General features: G+C 44.5%; 1 long non-coding RNA gene across 2 annotated transcripts; it reads left to right on the top strand.

The window, feature by feature from the left end:
* Window positions 1-6,237: 6,237 nt before the first annotated feature.
* On the top strand, window positions 6,238-10,429 carry LOC311444820. Of its 2 annotated transcripts, XR_014698087.1 has the most exons (5): window positions 6,238-6,339; window positions 7,356-8,669; window positions 8,764-8,860; window positions 9,825-9,917; window positions 10,294-10,429. It is a non-coding gene; the product is annotated as an uncharacterized lncRNA (long non-coding RNA). The 2 variants fall into 2 exon arrangements; XR_014698086.1 differs by lacking the exon at window positions 9,825-9,917.
* The last annotated feature ends 2,043 nt before the right edge of the window (window positions 10,430-12,472 follow it).

Raw genomic sequence — 12,472 nt, 5'->3', positions numbered from 1 at the left:
GGCCGCTCAGCCGCCGGTGGCACTGCCACTTGGCTACGGGAGGAAGCAGAATGGATGTGGTGAATCACTGCACAAAGGACAAAAAGCCGCTTTTGTCAAAAAAGGACGTAATGGAAAATTCATTTTAAAAGATATTTACCTTGTCGTTAGAACATTTAGGCCAAACAGCATTGGTGTTAATTAAGGGATACAGAGACAAATCGGATGCCTTAAAGTTGAGTCAATTAGCACTCGCTAAAATGCAATGTTATCTTAAAGAGCCTTGGGAAATGACTCTGTTTATTCAATATAAAATAATAACACATGGTCTATCTGGACTCTGCCAGCTCAGGATCCTGTGCTTTCTGCCAGCTGACTTTCACAATACCCGCAAGGAGAAGCTAATGTCACCATTTCCCCTTTTCCAGATGAGGAAAGTGAAGCAAAGCAGGGGGATATGACTGGCTCGGTGTTATCAAAGAGCCCTGGCCTCCTTGTGTCCACCCTGTGTCCATGGAAGAGCCACAGACAAGTCCCCTGAAATGCCACAGGTATCAAAGGAGAACCACATAGCCAAACCTGCTACTTTGCATTGCTGTAGGATAATTTACACACAACCAGACCTCTTATTTGATATGCACATTTGTACTCGCTGCACCTGCAGTGGGTGAATGCCTACTCCGCAGTGTGGTCTGGGGGTCAGATAACACCTGGACAGCAGGAGGACACCTGTGATTGATGGCTGCCACGCACCCAGGGGACACAACCTCCTGCCTCTGCTCTCCCCTGCTGCGAGGTGGCCCCAGCCCTCTGCTCCCCAGCAGGCAGCAGCTCGGGGAGTTGCTTTGTGCTGAGAATTAGGGTATGCCAAAATGCCCCCAGGCTGCAACACAGCTAGTGTATTGTCATAGCAAAAATGAGGGGAAAAAGAACACATTTTCATTGAAATCATTTTGAGGGGACATTTAAGGTGCTCGGTGTTTTTAGTCAAAACTGACTTGAAATTGTTGGCAAGGAATACTTTGCGGCAGGTTACATAAATACATAACATTTTACAATATAAATAAGTCTGAATATGATTAAATGGATCCAACTGTGGCACTTTCAGAGAATGTAGTGGCAGAGGTAGCATTCTCAAAGTCTTGCATGGTGGTGGGCTCAACAGATGGACAAAGCTCAACACTTGCAACCTGGATAGCCTAAGTCACATTTTTACCATAAAAACCATATTTCTAAAAAAAAATCAACATTAAACAAACCAGACCACACATGCCAAGATCTACTGAGGAGAAAAAATGGGTTCAGAGCAGTAACGTGGTGTGCCTGAGCACAGCTGCCTGCACAGCCTCGCTGTTATTTTGAGGAGGGTTTTTCCCTGCAGATCCCTCGTCATGGGATCCTCCATCAGTCTGGGATGGTGGAGCTGTACCAGGCACAGAGCTCTGCCTGTAACTCTGCCTCCTGCCCCTGTGATCTCTGCAATTTGGGGAGGGGAGAGGGAACCAGGTGTTCCCACACTTCTCAGAGAAGGTGGGTAGGTTACAGGACAATGATTTCCAGCTCCCTGAAATCCTCACGACACTTCCATCTCCAAAACATGGATAGTGGCGGGGAAGGTTGATTCTTCCTGTTTACAAGCCAAGCAAACCCCTTCCTGGCCAGCTCATGTCCCATTTCTTGGTCAATGCAATTAACATCCATAATTGTTTTTCCAGGGAGAGATGTAAAGAAAACGTTTTTCCTACCGCTGAAGACTTGAAAGGCAGGATACAGAATATGAAAAAATATTTGGATCTGCTCCACTGCTTCAGGCATAAATTGTCAGTCCCTTTACGTATATCACTGTGTACAGGGTCAGATTGTGCCACTGCTTCCAGGCTTTTCCCTGTCCTGGTCTTATTCATGGTGCAGAAACAAATAAATTAGCAGCTGTCCTTTTTTTTCTAGCAACAGAGCTGGGAAAACAGAGATGTTGCTGCATCTTGTTCTGGCAGCCCAATACACCAATACAGACAACACACCTGGCAGCCCAGCTCCTGCTTTCCATGATGAGCCTAGGAAAAAAAGATCCTTATGAAGGCATTTTGTGTGCTGTTGCTTTTCCTTGGCCCCTCAGCGACCACAGTAGCCACCGTGTGCTTGACATCTATTTCTTTGCTCTTGCAAATAGCCGAGGTGTTGGAGAGGGATGGACAAGCTTAAGTCGGATGGACAAGCTTAAGTCTGGCTGGGGTGGGGGATATGCACGTCCTGTGCAAAATCCTCCTGCAGGGCCCTGTCAGAACATCCCAGCCCTGGCCTCCTGCCTCGGACTCCAGTAGTATTGGGTCACTGTGGCTTCTGGCTATGCTGGAAACCAGCTGGAACGGCGTGCTCCTAGCTTCACCTCCCTGCTTTCTCTCTGCACATCTTGTGCTTGGGGCCTTTGGGCTGGCCAGAGGTAAGGCAGCCACTCCTGAATGGGTCTTGGGATATTTATTGTGTTCTCTTCACAGCATGCAGTTTCAAGCAAAGCCTGTGAAAGGGACAATGAAGAACCGGCACAAACATCAATTTGGCAACAGCTTGTTGAATTTCCAGAGGTCCCAGACACCAGCAGCCTCTCCAGGGTCTGGGTGGCCAGCGATGCCAACAAGAGGCTCTCCACGCCCAGTCCCAGGCTGCCTCCAGGGCTACTTGAAAGACAAACACAATCCCAGGCCCCAGTGGGGCAGAAGCCACAGCAGGCTGTGCTTGCAAATCTTGGTGTACAAGGGAAGCCTCATCTGGAGCACAGACAGAGCCACTGCTCCCAATGCACCTGAGAGCTGGGGCTGGACTCCTTCCCTCCAGCACTTGCACTCAAAAAGATGTCCCTGAGTCCTCCTGAGTTTCATTATCACGCACTACAAAAGCGAATTAATAGGTGGATGCGTTAAGTGTCAGCGATGTAACAGGCTGGGTGAAGTGAGAGTGGTTCTGTACCAGCTAAACCCTGACAGAGAGCCTGGATCTCTGAGGTTCGCTGCAGTGTAGCTTATCATCTGAAATGCTTCCAAAAGAAATGAGATCCCATTGTGAAAGCAACTCCATACCTTTATTTATAGCTCCACTTTGGCTATCCTTTGAAGATATCCATCAAGATGATAATCCTCATTTGCTTAAAGGAAACTGAGCAGAATCAGAACTGCATTCCCCCTCTGGGAAGATCTGCCCTGGGGTATTTTCCTTCCATTGCAATTGCTGAATTACTTCCAAGAATTTTGCAGCTGGCTCAGCCCCACATTTTCACTTGTTAACTAGCTCTCTGATGATTAAATAATGCGTAACGGCTCACATGATTTTTATTTATTTTAAAAATAAATAGAATACCGATGGAAGAGTAGAATAGTTTCAACACCAACACGCCCTCCCACACACGTACACTGCAAGAGCCAAGCTCCCAGCTTTGCAGCAATGACTTCCATGGAGGTGGCCGGGCAAACCTGAGTGCAGACAACAAGGAAGGGTCGGGCCCAAGGCATGGAGAGGCACGGATGGGTTTGTAACGGCTCTCAGGGCTTGTGGTCCAGGAGTGAGCTTCAGGGAGGCACCTTAGGGAAAGGAAAGGTGGTTTTAGCTTTGATGTCCTCAGTGAAGAATCTTACAGAAGGTCTATAACATCATGGAGCAGATTCTCTGCTAAGCTTTTCCTTCACATTTTTGGACTTGAAGAGCCCTAAAGTAACATGGGATAAAATGCAGGAGCCTGCTGATATCACCTCTGATCCTTCTCTCAAAGGAAAGGAAAGAAAGAAAAAGCAAACCTGCACAGCTAATGTTTGCCAGAGAAGCACTCAGCAGAGGTACACTCCAGGAGCTCCTGAAGAATTTCAGGTTGAGCCCAAAGAGCTGTGTCTGCTTCTTAGAGGATCACAACCAAAATCTACACAAATCACAAGGAAAAAAAAATATATGGTTTAAAAAGGCAGAGTAAGGACTGATTTCCCTAAATTACCAGTGACACGAAGAGCAGAACGTACCGAGTCCCACTGATCAGAGAGATAAGTAACAAGCCATTAAGGTGTCATCAGAATATCTGCACAAACAGAGCATTTCATATTGGCAACAGCAATAGCTTTAAAATCTCATTTTTGGCTGGCAATTAATCTCTTGGGACAAATAACTAACTTTTAAAATATTTGCTTTGGTTCTCATGAAAAAAGAGGGAGTGTTAGCCCTGGCTCAGGACATTCCTCATTGCATCCAGGCTCTCCAGCCCATCTCCTCAGCACTGCCCAGCCTTGGCAGTGCAATCCTGATGCAGGGCTTCTTGGTTGTGCAGGTGAAAGGTCTGGTCCCCAGGGACCAAGGTGCATTTATTTCCCCTTCACCTGTGAACAAAAACGCAACTTCCACATTAAAAATGCACAAAGATGCTACTGTCTCACTGTGAACCCTCGAATCTTCGATATTTATACATTTTTAAATAAAATGATGCTGTATGATTGCCAACTAATTAAAGACATTAATCAGGCTGCCTTCATAAAAGCATAGTCAGTGAAGAAATTCTCAATTACTTGGGAAAATACTGGATGTATGGAAAGTTATCTGTAAATGCTAATGCACAGCTAAATGCTGCCATGTGTAGTTGATTGCTTGGGAAAATGTATGCCCATGGTTGATTGCAGGCATAAAATTAGAGGCTTTTTTTTTTTTTTTTTTTTTTTTTTGTTAGTAAGAAGTTAAATGTAGTCGGTAAATCGTAAGTTCTAAAGTTTAAAAGATGGATAAATAGACAGAGAGAAACCTCCTCCCAGTGGCAGGAGAACAGGCTGGCAGACTGGTTTCACAGACTGGCATTTTTCTGTGATCGCAGTGATGTCATTTTCCAGGAGGCTGGCCGCTGGCAACCAACGGCACTGAAATGCCAGAAGTAATTAAAAATCCGATTTCCTCCAATGTCCCTGATTATGCTTGCCGGGACGTGTTTCTTGCCATATGAATGTCTCACCAAGTTGAGCTAGAGCCAGAAGTGTATGAGATTTACTGGCTGCCTCTATTTTAAAAAGTGCTTATAGTAAACATTTTACATTTGCTAAAGTATTAAAGTTTTTAAATGTCTCAGCACTGCCCTCACACACAAGAATTACCCAGGGAGGGGGGTGGGTTTGTTTATCTATGGTTTCAGGTTGTTGGCTTAAAAAACCCTTATGTGAGTTCTTTAGTGGAAACAAATGTCACATCCTCTGTATCTGACTGGCGCTTAACACACCGGGTCCAATCCTGGCCAGGATCTCCTCAAACATCTGTACCACATGTAAGAGGGCATTAACAGCATTAAACATTGACTTGCTACTGCAAACTGCTGCCCTTCTTTATGTGATGTCCTGGAAAACTGTAATGCCTTCTGCCTTTTACTGTGTCCCAGTCTCTGTTTGCCTGCTCATAAAATTCCCTCAACCATTCTCTGAACATCAGGCACTACCTTAAATAATGTTGCCACCTACAAAACAGCAAGCTGGGTGTCAGGGCAGGGGGATAAGTGTTCAGAAGCTCCCCCTGTGCTGCAGTCTTTGAGGCCACAGCATTGGAGAGAACATAATTGATGCTTGCATGGGGACAAGTCACAGGGACATCCTTCTAAATGATTTTGAAGCCTCGGTGATTAGTAGCAGATTATGGAACCTCTCTCAGGGGAGCTCGTGCTACACATCTCTGTCATGCACAAATGGGCTTGAATTTTGTGCAGCTGGGAGGCATTAATTAGCAATTTACACCCTGTTTCTCCAGGGGACAGCCTGATTGCCACACGCCTGGGAATCAGGACAAAAGGATGGGGAGAAGCCTGGCATGCTGGAGTCCAGCCACGGTTCAGCTGGTGCTGTGACACCACGGTGCTGCTGCAGCAGTGCCTCCTGCTCAAGGTGAAAGCCCCTTTTTGTGCTACACCAGGAGTCATGGGCAGGGCTCACAACCAGCCTTTAAGTGACTAAGAAAGTAGTGGCATCACCCAGGACTTTGCTGCTAGTCTAACACACCCAAGAGGATGCTACCAAGGCTTATGCAAATGATAGCAGTACATTTAGAAGTTCCCCAAATCGTCATAATTAAAGGCTTAACAAGTGGTTTTCCCAGGTGTTGTTCATCAGTCAGGCATCCGACGTTCAGGTGTACAAGGTTTTATTGCTGCCTGAGACATGCAATAAAAGCTCTCTGGCAGTGCTGTTCCTTGGCTGCAGAAGGTGAGTGGCTGTGAGGCTTTCCAAGGTTGCATTGGGCAGCGGCACAAGGTGGGGAACAGCTCACAGCCCTCCCCTGGCAGTCACCACCTGGGGACGTTCATTTTTACAGATGATTTTCTGGGTGAAGAAGAAAAATAGCCTTGGCAAGTAGCTCCAGGTGAGAGTACCTCACAGTGCTGATGTGCTGTACATCAGCAGGGTGCATGCAGGAGAGAGCATACTACATTGTGCTGTTTGCTTAGTTTCACATTTTACTTGCTTTGGCTACTTCACAAATACCAGCAGTATTTTGTTATGTTTTTTTTTTTTTTTTTTTTTTTTTTTTTTTTTTTTTTTTCTACTTAGCTGAGCAGCCCTTGCTTTGCCATTTTTCTCCTGCGGTTACTGGTAGACCACGGTCATGTCACAGCTTCACCCTCTCTTCTAGACACAGCATAAGATGTAGCTCGCCTCCTGCGATTAGAGTTTTTGTGGAGGACAATCTGGGTGAACCCCTTGTTCCTCTCTGCTTTCTCCAGACCCTGTAAGCCAGCAGAGTATAACAACAATGAATTACAATACAAGAAATGTGTGCTTTACTTTCAATTTTTCACCTTCATGGTCACTGGAAGAAGGGCAAACGCAGCTTGTTCCAAGCAGGGCTGCTTCACAAGAGTAGTTCACACTCCTTTCCTGTGCAGCAGTCTGGGGAGGTTTACCAACCTTGAGTATGTAAAGAGCAAAAGCCCACAAAACACTTTTTCCTGCAGTGATTTGATCTTTTCAAAGATCAAACCATCCCAGAGGAAAGAGAGGAGTTGGAGAAATAAGCAGCAAGGGGAAGTCCTGATGAGAAATGAATTAGTCATTGCTTTCCAAGCTCTACAGTTAGATCGGGGGCATTGGGGTCATTTTACTGGAGTCTTGTCTCCTCCACAGGTGAGAGCAAGCACAAAGCTGTGGGGATGCAAGCAGTTACAGGTGATTTGGGTACAGACAAGAGGTAGGCAGGGCTGACCAAGCCATTTGCTTGGTCTGATTTTGCTCTCAAGTCTAACACGGTTTAGGGAGCACAAAGTCTTTGTGTCAAGCAGAATAAACGAGAAAAACAGATCCAGCATAAGGCCAGTGCAAATGTTGATTTATAAATGATGCAGATGCATTATTGTTTTTTTCTACACTGGCTACCCTTAGGCATGAAGGAGGCACAGAGCTGGTGATGCCACCATGCTGTCCTGGCGTTCCTACTGCGAGAGGCAAGAAAAGCCAACTGAACTCAAATACTGCCCTGCCCAGCTGCATGAAAGACTATGAATATGTATATATGGCTAATAGGATTTCAAGCTTACTAATCCTGTTGAACTCATGCTGCCATCTCTAACGTGAGTGTGTGAGCCCACTCCTATGTTCAGCAGTGGAAAGTGCACAGATCCTAGTTTGACATCTTATTCTAAGCACAATGGAGGTGCCACATTACTAGCCCAAGCCGTTATTAATAGTATTATTATTATTACTACTACTACTACTATATATATATTTTTTCCCAGAAAGATAGCACTACCATTCTAAAGAAAAGGATGGAGGAGGCAAGTCAGAATCTGTCAATACATCCCACGTCTGGTCTGTGTCTGTTTGCCTTGGTTGTCCCCTAAAGTCCTTTGCTGGGACAGGGTGCTATGGGCAGTGATCTCGCCTTGCAGCAGGAGCTGGCAGCCTGGCTGAGAGCATCCCTGTGTCAGCATGGCCTGACCTGCCAGGCAGATGGAGGTGTCAGCCGGATCCATGCTGCTCCAAATCTCTTTTTGCTGCTCCTCTTCACAAATTCCTTTTCAGCCACAGTTTCCAAAGCAAGGCACACAGACCTTGCGCTGGGATGTCTTCCAATGCAAAGATGAGACGTTGCTTTTCTTTAACCAGTTTGTTTAAGATATAGAAGCCAGTTCCACAGAGGGCCAAGTTCCCTTCCCATAATAAATTATGGGCTGATTTGGAAGACTGCTCGTGAAGTGCTGCTGCAAAAAAACATTAGCCCAGGGCGCAATTCTCTCTCCCAGCACTGCTGCACCTTGAAACGATGGCAGCTCCACAAATGTGCAGATACTCCTTGAGGATCCTGTGTTGCACCCAGGCAGGCACAGTGACAGCGCCCACTTCACGGTGCTTGAGCATCTTCAATGAAAGAGCCTCTAGCTAAAAGAGAAGCTGGAGGTGCTGCCAAGTTTTCAGAATGCTTCTGTGCTGTATATCTCACAGAGGTTTGCTCCCAGCCTCACTGCAGAATCCTGGAATATCTCACTGTGGTGCCAAGGAGTGATTCTTCCTGGAAGGAAGGGCTAGATGAAGTCATACTCACCCCTGGCACTGCTCTGCTAAAGGAAGGTGTAAATAACACAAACCTGTGCCACACGGCATCACATGGTATGGACCTGGGCAGCAAGAACACAGCCTTAAAACTGTGAGATGCAGTACAGGGAAGAGACGTGTTGGTCTTGCCTGTTCTCAGATGAAGTAAGCTTTAAATATTGCTCAGCTGACAACAATGCAGTGTCAAAAAGGTCTCGTCCTTCCTTTATTTTTGAATCTTTTCCCCTTCCTCTCACAGGTGAAGAACTCCAAACTGCCAGCCTCCACACCATCTGCTCTTGTCTCTGGATGTGCAACACTTCAGGGAAAGTTAAGTTTAACATCATTTGCAGCAGGTGACAGAAGCTTTCTGCCTTTTGTACAAATATAAAATGATTCTGGCCAATGTCTCCCAAAATTTACCTTCTTTTAAAATATATTGTCATCACCAACCCCTGTAGTTTTGTTTTCTATAAACTGCCTGCTCCCTTCAAAACAGTCAGCAGCAAGGCAGAGTCCTTCACTGCCCATGGTCAGAAACTGAAAGTGCAAGAGAAGCCATAATGCTCTGCTGAGAAAGTAAGAGAGAGAAAGTAGGAAGACAGAAGTGTCCTCGAAGGTTAATGGCCAAAATCTGGGAAGGATGCACACTCCCTGCAAGCACTGTCTTAAAACAGGATGCAGATGATGGGGCCAGAGGAGAAACCAGGTGTTGTTGGTTGTTTTGTTTTGTTTTGTTTTTTAAAACAAACCACAAAAAAAGTGGTGTTTGATCTTTTTACTTTCAAGACAGTTTATGTCTAAAGGCTTTCCTTTAGAACTCCATTTAAGATAGACTCATTGAGAAATTACTCCAGAGTGTTTATTCACACTGATAAAACAGAGCATTTGGCTCCAAGCCTAATGACACGCCAGTTGCAAATTAATTAAGTGATAATCTTTATCGGTCTGCAGTATACACAGCAATAAACCTCCACCCTCGCTATATTAATAACTGGAGAGATGGTTAGGCATTAAATCAGTCTCAAAAAAAAAGCTGTTTATTGCAAGTAACCTGCCCTGCAGTGAGGCTTATGTAGCCTGGACAACGAACCTCCAGGAAATAAGAGCAGCATTGGGAGCCTCATATTTGGGGCTCTGGACATCAGAGCAGCCCTGGGATGGTGGAGGGATGGTGGTGGGATTGGTGCTGCACCGCTGTGTGGGATCAGCTGCCCACCAAGGGGCTGGCTGCTGCTGGCAAGGAAGCCCTGCAGCTTCCTAGAGATGGATTGGGGCAGATCCTTGTAAGAGCATACTGAAAAACCTCTTCCATCTTAGATGTTTCTGAAGGAGAACCCCAGGGCTCTAATATAGGTACAGCCCTGCCAAACCAGGCACTGATTCCCTGCCACGGTGCAGAAGCAGCTCCAGGTATGTGGTGGGAGCCAAGTTACACAGCCCAGCCCCTGCAGCTTGCAGGAGGCACACAGGGGTGGAGGTTGCACAGACGGCATCTTGTCATGGAGCTTTTACTTGTAGCTTTTTTTTTTTTTTTTTTTTTTTTTTTTTTAAGAGCTAAAGAGCACGGTTTTCCAGGCTTGGCATCCAGGTGACCAAAGGGCTTTCATTATTTCTGATAAGAAAGGCAAGCCTGCTGCCAGCAGAGTTCCAACAGCAGCAGTACCGCAGTCAGTTAAGGATGATTTGAGATTGCCATTAGCAGAACTGTGATGGTTGTTCATTTCTTTTAGCTATCAAGATCTGGAGGTTCCTATTTTTATTTTTTTCTCCTTTCTTCTAATTGCAGAGTGTTTCTGAGGGGCAGAAAACTACTTCTGGCTAGAGACTGGTTCCTTTACATAAAGGCAAGCATCCTAGCCTCATGTTGGCAGCATCATAGCTTGTTACTGGTGGGGTAACAGCGCCCAGATTGCCTGCAGAGAAAAAGATGCCTTTTCTCTGCCCCAGAGAAAAAGAGGACCAGCAATTCCTGTTGTCCAAGAGCCATAACAAAAGCACCTGCTTTTTTTGTCCCATGGATAACTAAGGCTGAGAGGATATATTTATATGAGTGTTTTTCAGCCCTGTTGCTGGCTTTGGCAGTGGGTTGCTAGAGCCTTGGCACTTGTTATTGACACAAGCTCAGCACCTCTGAGGGCAGGATTCATCGTTCATCCTGGGCCAAACTGCCCTGGCCTCCTGCTCTGGAGCTCGCGTTGGGCCAGGCCAATGAGTGTCCCCAACTCTTCAAAGTAGAACACTTTGTCCTAGTGAATAAAATACACACTGCTGCTGCTCAACTAAATTAGGAGCCCAATTATTTTAATGGCTTTTTTTTTTTTTTTTTTTTTTGGAACACCAAGAACTTGCAGAACAATCATCCGGGCCAGGATGTTTTTGTTTCCTAAGCAGACTGTCTATGCTAATGACTTGCAACTTGTCAACAGGAACCAAATTCCCATGGCAAATAAAGGGAGAAACCATGGCATTTTGGCATGTTTCACCATGCTCAAATCAATCACCACTGAAAAATAACATTGTGGGAGAGAGACTGGTCAAATAAGATAGTTGGAAAAATAGGATCTCTTCCCTGTTTCCTTTCTCCTCTAGCCACAATGTACATAACTAACACACTTGTATCAATTATTTAGGGAAAAGGCTCATACTCTCATGTACGTAAGGGTTTGGGTCTCAGTTCCAGTGGACCAGTAATTAGGCTTCTTTTTGTCATGTATTTATGATGGGTCTCTTGAGACCTTTTTATGACTTGGAAACCTTTGTAGTGGAAGAAAAGATGGCCCGTATGGCTTTTCTTCATCCATATTTTTATTTTTAGGACAAAATGCAACATAATTAAATACCAAAATATCAATATGATAACATTCAGAAATACTCTTCTGCCAGTAACATGTGCATAACATAATAGTGCAGTAATGCACTGGTAGAATATGCTCACTAAGAGAATAATGCGTGTTTTGGCATGTTTTCACTAGATAATTTTTGCCTAATAATTTTGTTCAGATTGTAGCCGACTTGATCTGTAAACCAAGGGGTGGTCAAATGGAGGCTGCACATTCTGTATCAGATAATGTGAGCATAAATTTTTCATTATTCCATCTGCTCGTTAATGTTGACAATCAAGTCGCCATCAATAAAGCAATATTTGCTGACCATTACTATCCAGGTGGTCCCTGAGATAACACAATCCATCCCTGCAATATAAACTGGCAAATAACTGGGCTATTTCCAGATACAGTTGTGTGGGCTCTAATGACAGATGCTGATTTATTTATTTTTTTAATACCATGTGCTATATATAAAACACCAAACAATTCATGAATAATCTAAGACCTTAAATAACTTGGGTCATACATATGTATATTCATTCTACCCAGTGTTCAAATCAAAATATCACAACCTGTCAACTTAACAATCGTTACTAAACCATTTTTTGAGTTCTTTAAGGCTTTTATTTTTCTACCAGACCTGCTAGTATGGAGTTTGTTTTGAAAAGATTGTTCTTGATAAGCTTTGAATTTATCTCTAGTAAATATCAGATTGTTATTAGGACAAATATGCATGTACCCAGTGTAACATGAATTTGCAGCCTTTCTTTCTCATACCAAAGATATATATATATGGGTTTGATACTATTCACTATGACTGTTCCAGGACTCAAAGCTGAAGTCAAATTTCAGTGAAGTTGTGACCCTCTTTACACTGCACTCCAAAGATTCCCTAGGCTATTTCTTGCTGAGTGAGTTGAAACCTCAGATTGTCAGTAGGTTTCTGTATGTTCCACTTAAGATTCTGTAAGTTCTGTAATTTTTTTTACAACATAGAGTATCCCAGTATCAGTTTTCTGTCATTTTATTTAGAAAAATTCCATGGCTTCTGTTAGTAGGTAGTAAGCTCTTGAATTTTCTCTTGCCTGGAGGAAAGAAATAAACAGATGTTACATGTTTAACTCTTCAAATTGGTCCTGG

Source organism: Aythya ferina (assembly GCF_964211825.1).
Source record: "Aythya ferina genome assembly, chromosome: 14".
NCBI classification, from domain to species: Eukaryota; Metazoa; Chordata; class Aves; order Anseriformes; family Anatidae; genus Aythya; species Aythya ferina.
This window is presented reverse-complemented; position numbering and strand designations above follow the sequence as displayed.